The 19,593-nt window shown below is 42.0% G+C and overlaps 1 non-coding gene across 1 annotated transcript; it reads right to left on the bottom strand.

The window, feature by feature from the left end:
• Positions 1-4,955: 4,955 nt before the first annotated feature.
• On the bottom strand, positions 4,956-5,059 carry LOC130886301 (U6 spliceosomal RNA). The gene has a single exon (XR_009058274.1). It is a non-coding gene; the product is annotated as a U6 spliceosomal RNA (small nuclear RNA).
• Between the last annotated feature and the right edge of the window lie 14,534 nt (positions 5,060-19,593).

Raw genomic sequence — 19,593 nt, forward strand, 5'->3', positions numbered from 1 at the left:
AGTGTATCCCAGACTTCCCTGGAACTTGCAATCCTCCTTCCTCCACCCCCATAGGCCTTGGATTGCAGAAATGTATCATCTAACCCAACTGGAGACCTTAAAAACTTAAAAGCCCATTTCCAGTGTTTGCTAGTTAGTGTGCTGTAAACACAGATGACCCAGAGATGGAGGGTTTGCACACGGAGGCTCCTGGTCCTTCTTGTCTATCTTCCATTAAAGTACACTCACGGTAGCAGCCTTGTGAAAATGCAGCTCTGCTTACAAGGTTCCCTGTGGGATGTGTCCACGCTACTCACCCTTAAAAGAAAAGAAAGAAGAGGGGGAAATCAACAAGATGACACTCTCTCTGGGTCTCCGCATATGGCTTAGGAGTTGCTCACTTAGATGTGTGTATTGACAGATAACAGAAGGGGAATTTTTTTTCTCCAGAAGGCATCCCATATGGATCCTCAGGAAATGGCGCTTTTCCCCTTGCAGTCAGAGAGTGCACATGCACACACGCATAAGCTAGCACACACATGCTTTGTTAAACTTCCCCAAGCCAGCTACAGAGAGAACATCTTCTCTCCACTACCCTCCTTAGAATAGATATTGGTTACACGTCACATCCTAAAAATAATCTTCTATTTATTAAGGAAAGTCATCGGATGCAATAGCAGGAGTGCCTGTCAGGGCTCAGAAACAAAAACCACGCCACTGTTTTGATGAATTTGTTCCATGCTTCTAAAACACAATGTGAAAAAAGTTAATGAATGAGGCCCAGGTAAGCCTGAGGGGTTTCTCTAAATCAGTGCATCAAAAGTCACAGCACATTCCCAACAGTTTTAAGAGAGGGTGTTGATAGGCATATTTCAAAGCAAACAACACTGCTGCTCTGACAAGCCAATTATATTACCTTACAGTGCCTACAGGCACATAAATTATACACTAACATATTTTAGTCTCCTCCTAAGAAAGCGGCGATTCTCTGGCAGTCTTGACAGCGTGCCTGCCCCCTAGTGGGGTCTCAGGAAAATGCTCTATGTCATAACTTCCGTTGCCCAGGCAGCATCTGGAGACCCAAACCCATGAATTCAGAGCCTCACAGCAGAGATTTGCACACAGAGGTGGTCTCAAGGGTGAACCCGACCTCAGAGTTGTGTGTGTGTGTGTGTGTGTTTGTGTGTGTGTGCGCGCGCGCATTTGTAGGCACCTTTTAAAAAATCTTTTCTTATTATTTTATGTGTATAAGTGGCTGCATGTATGTGTATGCACCATAGACCGGCCCAGTGCTCTCAGAAGTCAGAAAAGGGTGTTGGGTTCTCTGAAACTGGAGTTATGGGTGGTTGTGAGTCATCGTGTGAGTGTTAGGAGCCAAACCTGGGTGCTCCAGAAGAGCACCAAGTGTTCTTAATTGCGGAGCCAACTCTCCAGTCCAAACAACCAGAATCGTAGGCTTTCACGCCAACTGGTGTTAGCCAGAGTCCAGAAGAGATCATGGGAGTTCTCTGTCTTTCACGATCTTCATTGAGGGTTTTGCCAGACAATCTCCAAAAGTGGTAGACAATTCCAAATCTTACAAAGTGGCCCAAACAAATCCATTGAGGGCTTCCCTCCTTACATACCCAGCGCCTGCTTTCTTGCCTGTTATTAGAAGAAAAAACCCTCCGAAGAAACCCAGTAACTTGAGCCATAAAACATTAGAAACAGCCGGGCGATGGTGGCGCACGCCTTTAATCCCAGCACTCGGGAGGCAGAGGCAGGCAGATCTCTGTGAGTTCGAGACCAGCCTGGTCTACAAGAGCTAGTTCCAGGACAGGCTCCAAAGCCACAGAGAAACCCTGCCTCGAAAAACCAAAAAAAAAAAAAAAAAAAAAAAAAAAAAAAACATTAGAAACATTGTTAGAGGATGGGGAGGCAGTTCAATTAGTAAAGTGCTTTCTATGTAAGTATAGGAACCCCAAGGCAGTGTCCAGAAGCCACATTTTAAAAAAACAAATGTCTCTGCTGGAGAGATAGCTGAGTGGTTAAGAGCACTGACTGCTCTTCCAGAGGTCCTGAGTTCAATTCCCAGCTATAGTGGGATCTGATGCCCTCTTCTGGCATAAAATCATACGTCCAGATAGAGCACTCATATACATAAAATAAATAAGTAAAACAAACAAAAAGGCCAAATATCAACATGAATTGGGTTTTATTTGTGTTTTTCTTCTTATTTTTAGTGGGAAGGATGGGGGTAGACTTAGGGGGAAGGGAGGGAATGTAATCAGGGTGCATGATGTGAAATTCCCAAATAATCAATAAAAATATTGTGTTGGAAAAAAAGCCAAGTGTAATGGAACACACTTAGAATCCTAGTGCTGGAGAGGCAGACAGATCCCTGGGCTCGCTGGCCAGCCAGTGTAGCCTACTTGTCAAGCTCTTGGCTGGTGAGAGACCTTGTCTCAAAAGTAAGGTGGATGGCACCTGAGGAGTGACACACAGCGCTGACATTTGGCCTCACACACGTGTGCACATGAAATACGCACACTCAGACACACACACACACACACGCAGAGAGAGAGAGAGAGAGAGAGAGAGAGAGCACTTTTTAAAAAGGTTGTGAGAACAAAGTGTAATCTGATTCCCACTTTCACCGTAGTCTTCAACTATGGACCAAAGCCGAGATTCCTCTGTACACCTGGCATGTATGCATATTCACAAAACAGAGCAATTTCCCATTTCCCAAACAAGTAGGAAGAAAGCAAATAATCCAAAATAGTGTGTCTTCTGTGATCATGTTTGGCTGAGTTTGACCGACATTTTACGGAGGTTGACCTTGAATGCCGGGAAGACTTCTGAAAAACCTAAGGTTCTGTTCTTTCTCACTTTGTCTCTTCTTTTCCAGATAGTAGAAATTGCTGTGATATAAGAATGAAGCCACTTGCCACTCTACCGATGGCAATATTTTATATTAATTATTCACATGATTTAGGAAATACAGCAAATCCACTTACTCTGACTCATTCTGTAATACTAACTAGTATCGGGCTCACCATGACTATCAGAGATGTGCAGTTTGCTCAACATGACACTCTACTTTCCAAGTAGCAAATGGAGTCCCCTCACACCATTCCCCATCAGCATAAAGCTGTGTATTCCGAGTTCGGAGAAATTAGATTCGGGTGGTAGGAGCCTTGTGATTCATCCATTACCAGAGCCAACAGTGACCCTTCTAAATAACATGAACTTTCAATTGCTCATGGGGACCGTTTCAGCTTTCCAATGAAGAAACCATGAGGTTCTATATCTCTGTGCACGGACGTGAAACACATGCACAAAATGCCGACCATCGATACAGATATGGTGTGGCCTCAACGAACTATAATTTCAGAAGTTTCTTGGGATAGAAAACATGCTTCTCTTTCTCACAGGATCGGAAGTTCTTGGAAGAGAGAACACTTCCTCTGTGGGTCACCATGGCACAGCCTGGAATAGGTGTTTCTTTGGGCTGTCCAGCTGCTGAACCCCTTTAAAAATTAGAAAACTCACACTTTTTATATAAACAGATGAAGGTCTTGAGACCATGCCCTAGATGGTGGGTGTGTTCTACTAACCATCATTATTTCCATTTTTGTGCTTTATATTGTTCACTCACTTACATTATTTATCTAGCGTTCTGTGTGTGGGCTCACACATGGCAGAACGCCTACTGGCATGGTACTCAGAGGCCACCTTTCAGGAGCAGTTCTCTCCACCTACCATATGGGTCCGGTTGACCAAATTTGGGTCATCAGACTTGATGACAAGCGTCTGTACGTACCACACCATCTCACCAGCCCAGTGCTGCTCTTAGTTGGGACCTCAGGGGTTCTTTGTGGAAGGGGATCTTTGTTTAAGGAGTCAGAAAAGAACATCAGAAATCACTAAATTTAACCACTATTTAAAGGGATAGCGAAGAACAATGCCGGCCTACTGGCGCATTTCCCTTTTGTTTCAATTTCTTCTTATTCTATAAAAAAATCTTTGGGGCTGGAGAGATGGCTCAGTGATTAAGAGCATTGCCTGCTCTTCCAAAGGTCCTGAGTTCAATTCCCAGCAACCACATGGTGGCTCACAACCATCTGAAATGAGATCTAATGCCCTCTTCTGGCCTGCAGGCAGACACACAGACAGACTATTGTATACATAATTAAAAAAAATTTTTAAAAAATCTTTGTTTCATACATGTATGTGATACATTTCCATCATTTTCATCCACACCGTTCCCTCTCACCCCTTCCCTCTCCCAGTGAAAGAACCTTGGGATCTTAGCAGAAGAGTGAGCAATTCTCTCTGGCATGGACGGCGTTGTAAAATGCTTGAGTTTCTGCAGCAGGGTGTGCTGCCTGCCATTCTTGGGGATGGCGACCCCTGCTCTGCCGTGTTTACTAAGACTGGGGCTGCCCGATCCAGGAGATTATCAGAATTCAGTCAACTCTTTTTGCATTTAAATCTACAGGCTTAATGAACCTGCAACCGGGGGATCTGATTGACATATTCAAGAACTCAGTAAACAATCAGTGGCTGCAGAAGCGATGCCTGGTAAAGTCCTAGCTCTATCTTGCAATCCCTTCCACAGCTGCACAGCACATTGCTGTCCCTAGAAGTTGCTGATGTTTTCAGACAGACAGCTCCCACCATCCAGTGAGTCCCTACGTTAAGTCAAGAATGCAAATGCAACTATTCTTTCTTTTTAATTTTACATTCCATCCACAGTTCTCCCCACTCCTCCCGCGCATCTCCCACCTCCTTCCCAGCTCACCCCCATCAACTCCTCCCAATGGGTAAAGGCTACCATTGGAAGTCAACAAAGTCCGGCACGTTAAGTTTGGGCAGGACCAAGACCCTCTCCCCGGCATTAAGGCTAAGAAGCATGGCACCCTACCATAAGGGCTCCAGTAAGCTAGCTCATCCACCAGGCATAGATCCTGGTCCCACTGCCAGGTGCCTCACAGAAAAATATGGGGCGCTTCACGATTGTCTATGTCACCCTTGCAGAGGAGCCATGCTAATCTTCTCCATGTCGTTCCAGTCTTTAGAATATCCGCTGCTGCAGCAAACACAACCGCAACTATGAAGACACCGCCACGGCTTTTGTTTTACAAGCTGTTCGGGCAGGAAGGCGCAATGGTTGCTCTTCATCGTCAACTGGACTGCATTACCTAAGAGAGGAACCTTGGGATGGGCGTGTCTACAAGGTATTTCCAGGGAGGTTTAACTGAGGAGTCCTGAGCTAAATAAAAAGAAGGGAAATGATAAAACAAGCCAAGCACACACTCCTCCTCTGTTTCCAGACTGGGGGCACAGTGTGACTAGCCATCACAACGAGATTAGCTTGTGACATTCCTCGTCGTGCCTTCCCTGCCATGATGGGGTGTACCTTTTGTCACGTCGTTTGCCACAGCAACAAGAAGAGTAACTAATACAGACCAGGGAGTAAGGATGTTGCTGTGATAAACCATTTCACAGGAAGGGGGTTTTGCACTAGCTTGCAGGAGGAAGAGGGAAATGCTGTTGTACACGGAAAGTGTAATGGCCCGTTATAATAGTGCTGTAGGAGACCAGAGTGCCAAGAGACATGTGCACAGTGGGATCCTGGCTCAGGATATTTTAGCAGAGAACAAAGACTCTACTGGGAGTTGGACTAGAGACCATTCCTTCTACAATCTGGCAAAAGTCTGGCTGTCTTCCGCATGTGTCCCAAGAACTAAAGTGAGGCTGAATTAAAAAATAATGGACTCTTTGTTTGGTAGAGGAAACTTCAAGAGGGCATGGCATTCAGGCTGCAGCATGGGTGCCGCTTAGCTCTGTGGTGTGGGAGGACAGAAAGACATGAAACATGTTCGGCAAGGAAAGAAAAGGAGTGTGAGTTTTAGGATGAAGCAAACATGGAGACGTGATTATTTGATTAATTGACGTGATTAATGCTATCTAAGAGAAACAAAGCTTCTATTGGGACAAGACTCCACCCAGTGAAGACTCCAGCTTATGAAAATTCTATTTCATCTGAATGAAAAGACTCTTACCTCAGAATATCAAAAAAAGGGTTATGAAGTTAAAAACAACCACCTCTGGAATGACGGCCCTGAGCTCAGCCACCAACACACACCAAGTCCTTACAGCTGTGGTAAAACTGGCATCAGAACTTCACCAGGTCATCTGCATGCCGCTACTTTTTCAGGCATACAAAGTCCAAATGTTCCGGGTTCATGGAGGCTGCACCAAGGTTCCAGAAAGCTGCTGGGGCAAGGTTCGTGTCCTGCAATCAGGCCTAAAGAGACCATTGCATGAGGCTGTGAAAGTGAGGCCTAGGTTGCACTTAAAACCCCAGGCTGTTGAGAGTTCTCAGAGAGCCTTACTTAAGTGCTGGTGGCAGCATGCCGGGGCTCCAGACTACATGCAGAAAGGTTCAAAAGGAGAAAATGAGCTGAATGCACCATTCATCTCTCTCTTCTTCCTGAGTGCAGGTGCGATGAGTCACCAGCCTCCCCTCCTGGGGCCGCTGTGACAGCTGCCCTCACTACCACACCCCCAGACTGTGAGGTAGAATAACCCCTTTCTTCTTTAAGTTGCTTTCATCAGGAATTTTCTATAACAATGATTAAAAATAACCACTCAAAAAAGACGTCAGGGTCCACATTTAGTCAATGCATGCCACACAAGGTACACTCTCTCCTATTTATCATAAATAAAGACAAATACATTATTTAAAAGTGTAGGGTATATCTTTTTTAATAGACAATCAGCTCAATTTATGATTCAGGAAACCAAACCAACCATCTATGGAGCCAATTCAAATTCTATCCATCTTTTATTTTTCCTAAAACTCCTCAACCGAACCATGAGTAATACTGTACAGAGTGAATACAGTTCAATGCTTCGAAGCATCTGATGTTCTCATGGCAGGCCTCGCCATCCCCTGCTTCTCAAGGCGAGGCCTTCTGAGGTCACTTATTTCAGTATTCTTTAGCCACAGCTTCCATCAGTTAAGCTAATCCCTCTTCTCTTCTTTTCTCCTCTATCTTGTGACTCTGTAAACCCTAACTGGGCATCCTGGGTACTCCCAGGACCTCTTTCCCAGCTCCTTTCTTTGTCACTTGTGTTCATAGGCTTAACCACAAAGCTCTGTGCCATCCTGAGGCTTCGTTTCAATGCTTAGTGCCATCCTGGAAGGCAGCACATCTATACCAAGTTACTTCTAGTGAGTGTGCTGGGTGGATTATCTGAATACAGAACAAACATGATGAAAGGGGTGTTTCTTCATCTACAACTGAAACAGGAAGAGCCACATGTTTCTGTGGTACATTTGTACATGAATATACTCATACATGGTTGCATGTGACTATCCCCTACATTCACACATGTAGTTTGTGTGCATTCAGAGGTTATGTGTGCTGAGTTATGTATGCTTATGTATGTACACTGTATAGTGTGAATCTACATATGTCTCCTAGTCATTACTGTGTTGCTGTGAAGAGACATCAGCAACTTTTATCAAAGAAAGCATTTAACTGGGGCTTGCTTACAGTTTCAGAGACTTAGTCCATTATTATCATGGCAGGGAGCATGCAGCATGCAAGTAGACATGGTGATAAAGAAGTAGCTGAGAGTTCTACATCTGGATCCACAGGCAGTGGGAGAGAGACACACTGGGCCTGGTTTGGGCTTTTGCAACCTCCAAGTCCACTCCCAGTGACACACTTCCTCCACCAAGGTCACACCTTGTAACCACTCCCTGATGACTAAGCACTCATATATAAGCCTATGGGGGCCTTTCTTATTCAAACCACCACAGTATGCCTGCACAGGTATGCTATGTGCTTGTATAGGTCTTCTTGTGTGATACATGTTTGTGTGTGCGTGTGTGAGAGACAGGAGAGTGGGGGAGAGAGAGGAAGAGAGAGAAATCCGAATGGAACTGAGGACCCAGGGAAGTCAAACAGCAACGGAGAGGGAGCCTGAAGACAAAGCAGGCACAGTCGCCTCTGGGTACCCTGTACAGCACTGCTTACCAGCTCCAGGCCCAGGCCCAGCTCCTATGCCACACAGGCTCCTGAGAGTAGTTAAAATGCTCCTGCTGTCACGTAGGATCAATGGCTTCAGAAGAGCAGAGATTGTAGAAAATACTACCTGTGTCCTTATGTCTCCCTCTTCCATGGAGAAAGGCTGCCAAAGCTCTCGGTGTCACGATACATTGGGGGTTTGGGTGCTGTAGTTTTCCTACCAGACACTGGTTTGCAGACAGGACTAATGTGCAGATTAAAGCCACACACTGCTGAGTAAGGCAATTGCCTGTGACATTTGGAAGCGCTGATAGCCGCCATAGAAATCCACTCAGCGCACCTCAGCTTCCTTCAGCCATGATTATGGTGGCCAAGAGGTTAAGACGGTGTTTGTGCCAATCCAGGCAGAAATGTGGCCAGGACACTTCAAAGGAATTTAATGCTTTTTAAATCAGGGTCATATTGATGGTATTTATTTACTTATTTGCTGACTTATTTTGGGGTTCTAGAGGTTGAACTTGGGGTTGTGTGCATGCTCAGCATGGGTTTTCTCACTAAGCTACACCTCCAGCCCCCAAAATGCAAAACACTAATCACAAAGGCTACATGGTGGAAATGTAGGGCTCTTTTCACTGTAGAAATCTCTCCATTTCATTTAGAACGAAACCTCATAGAAAAACCTCTTCCACCATATTTGGCATCCAAAACATAAAAAGCCTCAGGTGCAAGGCCTACCAGATGTATGCAACCTGATCACACCGAAAACGGCAATGTCGTCGGCAAAGTTTGTGCTGGAAAACTGGGCAACTGAGCTACACCAAGAGCACTTTTACCCAAAAATGTCGCAAAGTCTTAAGTAAGTTTATGATTTTTGTCTTGAGCTACATCCACTGCTATCCTGGAGACGTGCAGCACATGGACGGAAGGCTTACATGTCTGACAACGTAGACACTGACTCTGGAGATAACATCTAGAAAACAGCGGGCACCTGTGTCAGAGGGTGGCCATTCACAGTCTTTCAAAAGCCGGGGGTTAATGCCACTGAGCAAAGCAACACAGAATTGCCCGGGCTACTCTAGGTCACAGCTCAGTTGTGCAAACAGGCCCCCCTCTTCAGCTCCAGCTAAACAAAATATGGAAATTCTGGCTCCATTTTGTCAGGTTCTGATACTTTCAAGAAAGGGCAAAAATCAAACTGTGAGCTTTCCGTTGCATAAACAATGGCTGGCTACATTTAAGTAGAACTGCCTTGAGTCAGTTCTCCCCTTCTAACCCCATTGTCTGCCTCTATGGGCTCCCAGCCTATGAGATGGTACCACTCCCACTCCGAATAGATCATCTCCTCTTAACCAATCATGTCTGGAAATGCCTTCACAGACAACTAGAGGTATGCTTTACTAAACTTAGAAACTTTTCTATACAGTAAATCTGATAACCAACAATACTATCACAGCAGTCATGAAGGAGTTTGAGCTATCTTAAGTGAACACTGGGAGCTGCATGAGCCAGAAGGGACAATGGTTAAAGTACACCGATGGTGCTATGGAAGTGGTAGGTGGTAGCAGTTACACGTCTCACTGCTGGGACAAAGAGCCTGACAAGAAGCAATGTAAGAAAGGTCTGGGCTGGCTTACAGTTCGAGGAGATAGGAGAAGGCATGGCAGCTGAGCGAGCAGGAGGCTGCTGGCCACACTGCATCAACAACCAGGAAGCAGTGTGCAAAGGAAATGGAGCCAGGCTAGGAAATCTCAAGGCTCACCCACAGTGATCCGCTTCCTCCAGCAGGACTCCACCCCTTCCACAGGGTCACCAGTTGGGGACCAAGCGTTCAAACCCACAAGCCTATCACCAGTCTTTTACATTCAAATCACAACACAAGTACTTTTTTTTTAATTTATTTATTTATTAAAGATTTCTGCCTCCTCCCCGCCACAGTCTCCCATTTCTCTCCCCCTCCCCCAATCAAGTCCCCCTCCCTCGTCAGCCCGAAGAGCAATCAGGGTTCCCTGCCCTGTGGGAAGTCCAAGGACCACCCACCTCCATCCAGGTCTAGTAAGGTGAGCATCCAAACTACCTAGGCTCCCACAAAGCCAGTATGTGCAGTAGGAAATGAGGACTACTGAGAACACAAGTACCTTTTAAAAAATTCTGTAATGAAGGATTTAGAGAAGGCTTCTTCCAAAGGGCCCAAGTTTAGTTCATGGTGATCCCATGTCTGCTTTTGAAAGTCTCTCCTTACAGTAACTCTGCTTATGAAAGGTTGTGGTAGTTTGAATGTAATTGGCCCTCATAATTCACAGGGAGTGGCTCTATTAGGAGGTGTGGCTTTGTTGGAGTGGGTATACCCTGTTGGAGAAAATGTGTCACCTTGTGGGTGGGATCTGAGGTTTCTTATACTCAAGATACCATTCAGTGTGTCAATCTCCTTCCTATTGCCTGAAAGATGTAGGACTTTCAGTTATTACTCCATATTGGGAATTTTAAAGGTCCTGCCTCTAAAGTTTTCTCTGGGGGTTCAAAAAAAAAAAAGACACTACAATAAGCAAGAGGAACTAAAAGGAAAAAAGTCTACTCACAAAATATGTTCTTTCGATCCATATCTATAGTTCAAAAAGAGTTTTCCCACCGATCCCACAAGGTTTCCAGTTTATAGACCCACAAAGATACAATTAGCAATTCTTTAGCAATAGGACAGATACCAGGCATGCATTTCACATGCCACAAAGACAGGTAAGTCTGACAAAGTGGGGACCTGTTATCTTACTCAAGTCATACTTTGAAAACCTGTACTCCACAAAATTGGAAAACTTAAAGGAAATGGACAACTTTCTGGATAACTATCACTTACCAAAACTAAATCAAGACCAGATAAGCATATTAAATGGACCTGTAACTGCTAAAGAAATAGAAACAGTCATCAAAAGTCTCCTAACCAAAAAAAAAGCCCAAGACTAGATGGTTTTAGCTCAGAATTCTACAAGATTTTCAAAGAAGTACTAATACCAATACTCCTCAAATTACTCCACACAACAGAAACAGAAGGAACATTGCCAAACTCTTTCTATGAGGCTACAATTATCTTGATACCCAAACCACACAAAGACATTACTAAGAAAGAAAATTACAGACCAATCTCACTCATGAATATTGATGCAAAAATACTCAATATAATTAATACTGGTAAATTGAATCAAAGAACACATCAGAAACCTCATCCACCATGACCAAGTAGGCTTCATTCCAGAGATGCCTAGGGGTAGTTCAACATACAAAAATCTGTCAATGAAATCCACTATATAAACAAACTGGAAAAAAATCCCCACATGATCCTATCATTTAGATGCTAAAAAGCCTTCAACAAAATACAACATCCTTTCATGATAAAGGTCTTGGAGAGAGTAGGGATACAAGGAACACACACACCTAAACATACTAAAGGCAATATACAGCAAGTCAAGAGCCAACATCAACCTAAATAGAAAAAACTCAAAGTGATCCCACTGAACTCAGGAACAAGACAAGGTTATTTACTCTCTTCATAATTATTCAATATAGTACTTGAGGGTCTAGCAAGAGCAGTAAGAAAACAAAAGGAGAGCAAGGGGATACAAATCAGAAAAGAAGAAGTCAAACTCTCACTACTTGTTGATAATATGATCGTTTACATAAGGGACCCTCAAAATTCTACCAAGGAACTTCTACAACTCATAAACACCTTCAATAATGTAGCAGGATACAAGATTAACTCAAAAAAAATATCAGTAGTCCTCCTTCACAGAGATGATAAAAGGGCTGAGAAAGAAATCAGACAAACATCACCCTTCACAATAGCCACAAATAACATAAAACATTACAGAGTACTCTAACCAAACAAGTGAAAGACCTGTATGACAAGAATGTTAAGTCTTTGAAGAAAGAAAATGAAGACACCAGAATATGGAAAGCTCTCTCATGCTCTTGGGTAGATAGAATTAACTTAGTAAAAATGACAGTCTTATCCAAAGCAACCTACAGATTTAATGCAATGCTCATCAAAATCCCAGCAAAATTCTTCACAGACTTCAAAAGAACAACTCAACTTCATATGGAAAAGAAAAATCCCAAGATAGCTAAAACAATCCTGTACAATAAAGGAACTTCTGGAGGCATCACAATCCCTGACATCAAACTCTACTACAGAGCTCCAGTACTGAAAACAGCCTGGTATTGGCATAAAAACAGACAGGAGGAAATGGAACCAAATCGAAGACAGGGATATCAGTCCACACACCTATGAATATCTGATTTTTACAAAGAAGCAAAAGATATAAAAAGGAAAAATGAAAGCATATTCAACAAACAATGCTGGCATAACTGGGTATCAACATGCAGAATAATGAAAATAGATCCGTATCTAACGCCATGCACGAAACTCAAGTCCAAATGGATCAAAGACCTCAACATAAAACCAACCGCACTGAACCTCACAGAGTAGAAAGTGGTAAGCATACTTAAACGCACTGGCACAGGAGACCACTTCCTAAATATAACCCCAGTAGCACAGACACTGAGAGCAACAATTAATAAATGGAACCTCCTGAAACTGAGAAGCTTCTGTAAAGCAAAGGACACAGTCAACAACACAAAACGACAATCTACAGAATGAGAAAAGATCTTCACCAACCCTGTATTGAACAGAGGGTCAATCTCCATAATATACAAAGAACTCAAAAAATTGGTCATCAAAAATAAAAATCCAATAAAAAATGGGGTACAGACCTAAACAGAGAACTCTCAACAGAGGAATCTAAAACGGCTGAAAGACACTTAAGGAAACGCTCAAAATCCTTAGCCATCAGAGAAATGCAAATCAAAACAACGCTGAAATTCTATCTTACACCTGTAAGAATGGTCAAGATCAAAAACACTAAAGACAATTTATGCTGGAGAGGATGTGGGGTAAAGGGAACGCTCTTCCATTGCTGATAGGAGTGCAAACTGGTACAGCTGCTTTGGATATCAGTATGGTGATTTCTCAGAAAATTAGGAAACAACCTTCCTCAAAACCCAGCAACACCACTTTTGGGTATATACCCAAAGGATGCTCAATCATACCACAAGAACATGTGCTCAACTATGTTCACAGCAGCATTATGTGTCATAGCCAGAACTTGGAAACAACTTAAATGCCCCTCAACCAAAGAATGGATAAGGAAAATGTGGTACATTTACACAGCAGGGGAAAATAGACATCTTGAAATTTGCAGGCAAATGGATAGAGCTAGAAAACATCATATTGAGTGAGGTAACCCAGGCCCAGAAAGACAATTATCATATGTACTCACTCATAGGTGGCTTTTAAACATAAAGAAAAAAAATAGCATACAAATCACAATCCCAGAGAACCTAGAGGACCCTAAAAGAGACATACATGGATCTAGTCTACATGGGAAGTAGAAAAAGACAAGCTCTCCTGAGTAAATTGGGAGTGTGGGAATCATGGGAGAGGGCAGATGGGGAGAAGGGAGGGAGGAAGGGATGAGTAAAAAATATATATAGCTCAATAAAAACAATAAAAAATAATAAAACTGCAAAAATAACTCAAAATAAAAAGCATCATATAACAGCATTATTAAACTATTTCCCTGAAGATGGAGAATTTCTGTGATTCAAATCAAGGTTTCACTATGTAGTCCAGACTGGCTTCAAGTCAGAATCCTTCTGCCTTGCTTTCTGAGTTGCTGATAGTACAGGTGTGTATCAGACACTGCATGGTTTAATTCATCTATTAAAAATATAAAAATGGTCCAACTACCTTGCAAGAGTAGCTCAACAGCAGGGAAGGTGAGAGTTGGTTTTTATATAACTACATATTTTCTCTTTGCATCCTATAGGAGTCATTTCTGTAGCATGAACTCTTTAGATCAAAGGAGAGTCCTTTGCTTCTCCAACTGAGCACTGACTGGTGTGTGCACATGAATAACAAACACCAGAAAAGATGGAAGAACTGTTGTTACTCAAAGATTTCATGGGGATAAGACTAATGGTTGCCCTCTCCAGACAGACCAATGGGGCAGTGTAGTGTCAGAAAGCTCTTTCTTCCATAGTATAAGGCAACTAAGTGTGGACTAAGCATCACTCTGGTCCTACCTAACATATTTTAAAACTAGTTCAAAGTAACCCCCAAAGCATTTTAAAATACCATATGATCTAGAATATTTGTAGGAATATTAAGATACCCAGCGCACTAAAAGGTAAAATTAACTGTCAAGTATACAATCAAATCTTACCAGATATGTAGGTGATAAAAACAGAATTCAAAATGAAAACATTAACTCATAAAATCTGACCTGGGGTCAGTTGCTAGACTTAGCAGAGAAACACACTAAGCTCTATTATAATTGTGTTCCATGTGCTCCGCAAACTAAAGATGATGGGTCGAGAGAAAAGAGACACTAATTGGAATTCCAGAGGTGACAACATCAGAACCCAACTTAAAAAACACAGGATAGGGTTGTGGTAAATACAAGGTTACAAAACCCAAAACCCAAGCATTAGGTTCATTACAGAGACAATGCTCAGAAAGACAAAAGGTGACGGTAAAAAAGGTGAAGATGCAGGGGAAAGGGCATGTCTGCACACTGTTGGGATGAGGGCAATTAGCATAGCCAGTATAGAAAGAAGAATGAGTATTCCTCCCCAAAATTAAGAATAAAGCCACCGAGTCATCCAGCAATCCCACCACTAGGCACATATCCAAACAATATGATATCACAAAAAAGGAGACTCTCCTCCAGCACGGGAAGAGATCTGCATTCCTGTGTTTACAGCAGCACTCTTTCCAATGGTCAAGAGATCAGGTTGATCAGTCTGAAAGATGCTTAGAGTATATAGAGTGGACACAGAGAAATGCACACAAAAACATATGCACATAAACAGACACACATACAACACACACAGTGACAGATACACACAGTCAGAGAGAGACATGAATACTTTTCCGCCGCTAAAAGGGATAAAATCTTATCTGCAGCAATCTGAATAGAATTCAGTGACAAGCACAGAAACATAAATACCACACAATCTCAGCCACATATGGGATGTAAAAAAGTTGATCCTCTAGAAGCTGAGAGTAGTATGGCAGTGACTAGGAGCTGGGATGAGGGAAACAAGGCAGGCAACGGTATTGTTAGATTAAGCTGGGTATGTCAGTTCTGCTGCACAATGGAGTGACTAAAGGTAATCAAAACCTACTAGATAGTTAAAAACTAGGATTACCCAATTTAAAAAAAAAAATGGAGTACAGACCTAAGCAGAGAACTCTCAACAGAGAAATCTAAAATGGCTGAAAGACACTTAAGGAAACGCTCAAAATCCTTAGCCATCAGAGAAATGCAAATCAAAACAATGCTGAAATTCTATCTTACACCTGTAAGAATGGTCAAGATCAAAAAACACTGATGACATCTTATGCTGGAGAGGTTGTGAGGTAAGGAGAACACTCTTCCATTGCTGGTAGGAGTGCAAACTGGTACAGCTGCTTTGGATATCAGTATGGCAATTTCTCAGAAAATTAGGAAACATCCTTCCTCAAGACCCAGCAACACCACTTTTGGGTATATACCCAAAGGATGCTCAATCATACCACAAGAACATGTGCTCAACTATGTTCACAGCAGCATTATGTGTCATTGCCAGAACCTGGAAACAATTTAAATGCCACTCGACTGAAGAATGTATAAGGAAAATGTGATACATTTACACAATGGAGTACTACACAGCAGAAAAAAATAGTGACATCTTGAAATTTGCAGGCAAATGGATAGAGCTAGAAAACATCATATTGAGAAGGGTAACCCAGGCCCAGAAAGACAATTATCATATGTACTCACTCATAGGTGGCTTTTAAACATAAAGAAAAAAAAACAGCCTACAAATCACAATCCCAGAGAACCTAGACAACAATGAGGACACTAAGAGAGACAGACATGAATCTAATCTACACGGGAAGTTGAAAAAGACAAGATCTCCTGAGTAAATTTGGAGCATGGGGGCCTTGGGAGTGGGCTGATGGGGAGGGAAGAGGCAGGGAGGGGAGCAGAGAAAAATGTAGAGCTTAATAAAAATCAATAATATAAACTAGGATTGCCAGTAAGAAACTTTATTTGCTGATATATTTGCCCAACTTGAATACTGTACAATGTATTCATGTGTCCAAACATCACATGGTACTCCATATATGTATGTGTGTGTGCATGTGTCCACATTTAAGTATATATATTATATTTGTGTGTTGATTTAAAAATCCAAAATTGGCCCAGCTAGACGATTCGATGGGTTAAAAATCCTTGCTGTCAAGCCCTACAACATGAGTTCAAGCCCCAGAACCCACACAGGAGAGAAACAATTCTCATAAGTTGTCCTCTGACCACCACATACATGCCATGGCACACACCACACACACACACACACAATACACATACTTAACAAAAGAATGAATAAATAAATAAATAAATAATAGTTTCTGAGGCATGGTCTTACTATGTAGCCTTGGCTGTCCTGGAATTTGCTATTAGACCAGGCTGGTCTCAAACACAGGAATCCTCTTGCAGTCCTCCTGCCTCTGCCTTCCCAGTGCTACGACTACAGGCATGTACCACAATGCCTGGTTAAATATGAAACTTCAAAATAATACAAAATAAAAATATTTCAGGAGAAAAGTCATAAAAAATAAAACACAAAGAGAGAAAGGATAAAAGGAAACATGAACAGTCCGCTGTGGAAAATATCAGACAACTGGATGGATACTTACTTACTGGGGCTACTAAAGGAGAACAAGAAACAGGGTCAGATAAAATATTTAAAGAAACAAACGGATGAAATTTTGATGGCAAAGACATGTAATCTTATATGCAACTGGGATTCCAACTGTAATCCCAGTATGCAAGATCATGAGCTCAAATCGAGCCTTGGCCTGTACAGCAAGATGAAAGAAGGAAGAAAAGGAGAAGATGAAGTTAGAGATGTGGAAGGATGCGAGAGGGGTAAATATTTATGGTAAACTCATCAAGCTCACCACTTCAACTATGTTTAGTGTTGTGTTTCAACTACAACACAACACAGCTGTTGGAAAACGGTGGGTGTGTGTGTGTGTATGTGTGAATTTAGCTCCACTGAATGAGGATTAGTTCCAGGAGATTACCAATCATACATTTTGTTGTTCTGCAATGCTAGAAATGAAACCCAAGCACTATACCTCTAAGCTATATCCCCAGCCCTGCTGGGAGCACATTTTAATATTATTTATGAGAATCAACCTGGGAGCCAAAAAACATTAATGGTTAAATACTGCAGAACATCCCCACCTACCCCAAAATGCTGTTTTCTAAACACACAAACTGAAAGAATAAATATGTATCCTCTATTCAATGCAAGTCTTGGACTGCCTCCCAGATCTGAAATGATCTTCATTCTCAGTACATGAGCGACATAAGAAAACTACTCTTGTTATTTTATGTTCACACCTGGTAAATGAAATCTTTATTACATTTCCTACTTGGACACTAGGAGTCGTAAAATGTATTTGAAAACAGCCCAGTTCTGACACAGTATAGCACTCTGCCTCTGTACTATTTCCTTAGTGGCCATTTTTTCAAGAACACAAAATTGGCTTCACATCATCCTATGGAATATGTGCAAACCGAGTGACTGAAAATAAGATGTTTCAGAATAATAAAACTACCTGTTCATAAGCAAAAGAAAAAACTAATATCTGAGATGAATATAATATGACGATAAATTTGAAAGAGGCTGTCAAAAGCATCAATATTCACTTTTACACATTACTACTCTTAATTATATACTATTATGATATACTAAAGGAAAATTATATTCATTCTGAGTGAACCTGGTGTCCTGAGTTAAACCCAAGGAACTGCATACGTATAAAGGGAGATCCAATTCCACAAAGTTGTCTTTTGACCTCTACACCTGCACCATAGCATGCGCATGGATGCACAAGTACTTTTTACAACCTATCTTTACACAAATTAAACATGGAATTTGGCAAGCCTGGGTGTTCCCTGTTTGGTCCTCTGCCTTCCTACCCCAATCACACCTGCACAGAAAACATGACAATAAATTTTGCATTTTTGTTCCTATGTGAGGACAGATAGGTAGGTAGGTAGGTAGGTAGGTAGGTAGGCAGGCAGGCAGGCAGGCAGGCAGGCAGGCAGGCAGGCAGGCAGACAGACAGGATTTATATTTTTTCTTGGTTTGTGCCTTACAAAAATAGTTTCATATTGTGTATTCAATGGGTTACACTTTCACTCACCATAAGGTTCCTAAGACCAAGAATGGCAATCTAACCATATGTGGTTCACTGGGTTTAAACAATAGTAACGCTTATATGCCTGCCCTCCACTGAAGTTTTCACCTTGTAACTGCTGTTATGGATAAACATTGAAAGATACTATTTTCCAAAGTCACTGTAGTATTTCATATCCCAGCCAACATTATGTAAAAGTTTTAGTAGCCTATATCCTTGGCAGATCCTTCAATTTAACAATTGGTCTCCTGTTTCCTGACCATCCAATCTTATTTGTTCCCTGACACTCCCATTCTTACCTGCTGCCCAATTTCCAGTTTCCCTATCGACATAAACAATTTTGTTTGGCTTAGTATCCTGCAAAATACTCTTCTGTGAGCTATATTTGTTGTGACTACATGATTTTCACCTCGCTTTGGTTTTAAAAGATCTTACAACAGAAGGCAACTCATTATTATACCTAATTAAAAATAAGTAAAAAAAATTTTAATGTGAATTTGTTAATCCTTTCTAACATGGTTAATGCATTTTTGTTATGCTATTTTTTATAAGTCCAGTTGTATAAACACACACACACACGAGCATGTCTTTCCTTTAACACTTCTTCAGTAGTTACTGATGGGATTCACTTTGTTAGGTGTGAAGGAATCATATTCATCATCTCAATCCACGTGAATAATTGGCAGTACCACAATCATTCGTTAAATAGGTCACTGTGTCAGGACTCTCCAGGGACAGAAGACCCACTGGGTATACAGAGATGTATAAAAACTGGTCCAAGGAGACAGTTCTGTCAGTAAGGTGCTTGCCTTGCAAGGTAAGGACCTCAGTCCAAGCTCTAGAACCCACAGAAAAAGCCAGGGATAATGGCACACACTTGCAATCCTCGTGCCAAACACAGGCAAAGCTTCAGTGAAGAGACCGCTCTCAAAACACAAGGTAGACAGTTCCCAAACAACACTGGAGGGCAACTTCGGCTATCTACGTGCATGTACTCACACACACACACACACATACCCCAACATAAAAATACCTGATGATTCCAGGAATCTACTTGTCAAAATGGAAAACAAAAATCTTTGATGTTTTCTCCAGTATGATAGTTCCCTTGTATCTTTATTCTTATTTCCCCCAATGCCACCAGTAACCACTTTTTACTATTCTAATGTGTTATTTTTGTGTGTGTCTGGTACCCAAGGCCAAAAGAGGGCACTGGATCTCTTGGGCTGGAGTTGTGACTGCGAGCTGCCTGTGGTGGGTGCTGGGGACCAAACTCCAGTCTTC

Source organism: Chionomys nivalis, chromosome 13 (genome assembly GCF_950005125.1).
Source record: "Chionomys nivalis chromosome 13, mChiNiv1.1, whole genome shotgun sequence".
In the NCBI taxonomy this organism is placed as follows: Eukaryota; Metazoa; Chordata; class Mammalia; order Rodentia; family Cricetidae; genus Chionomys; species Chionomys nivalis.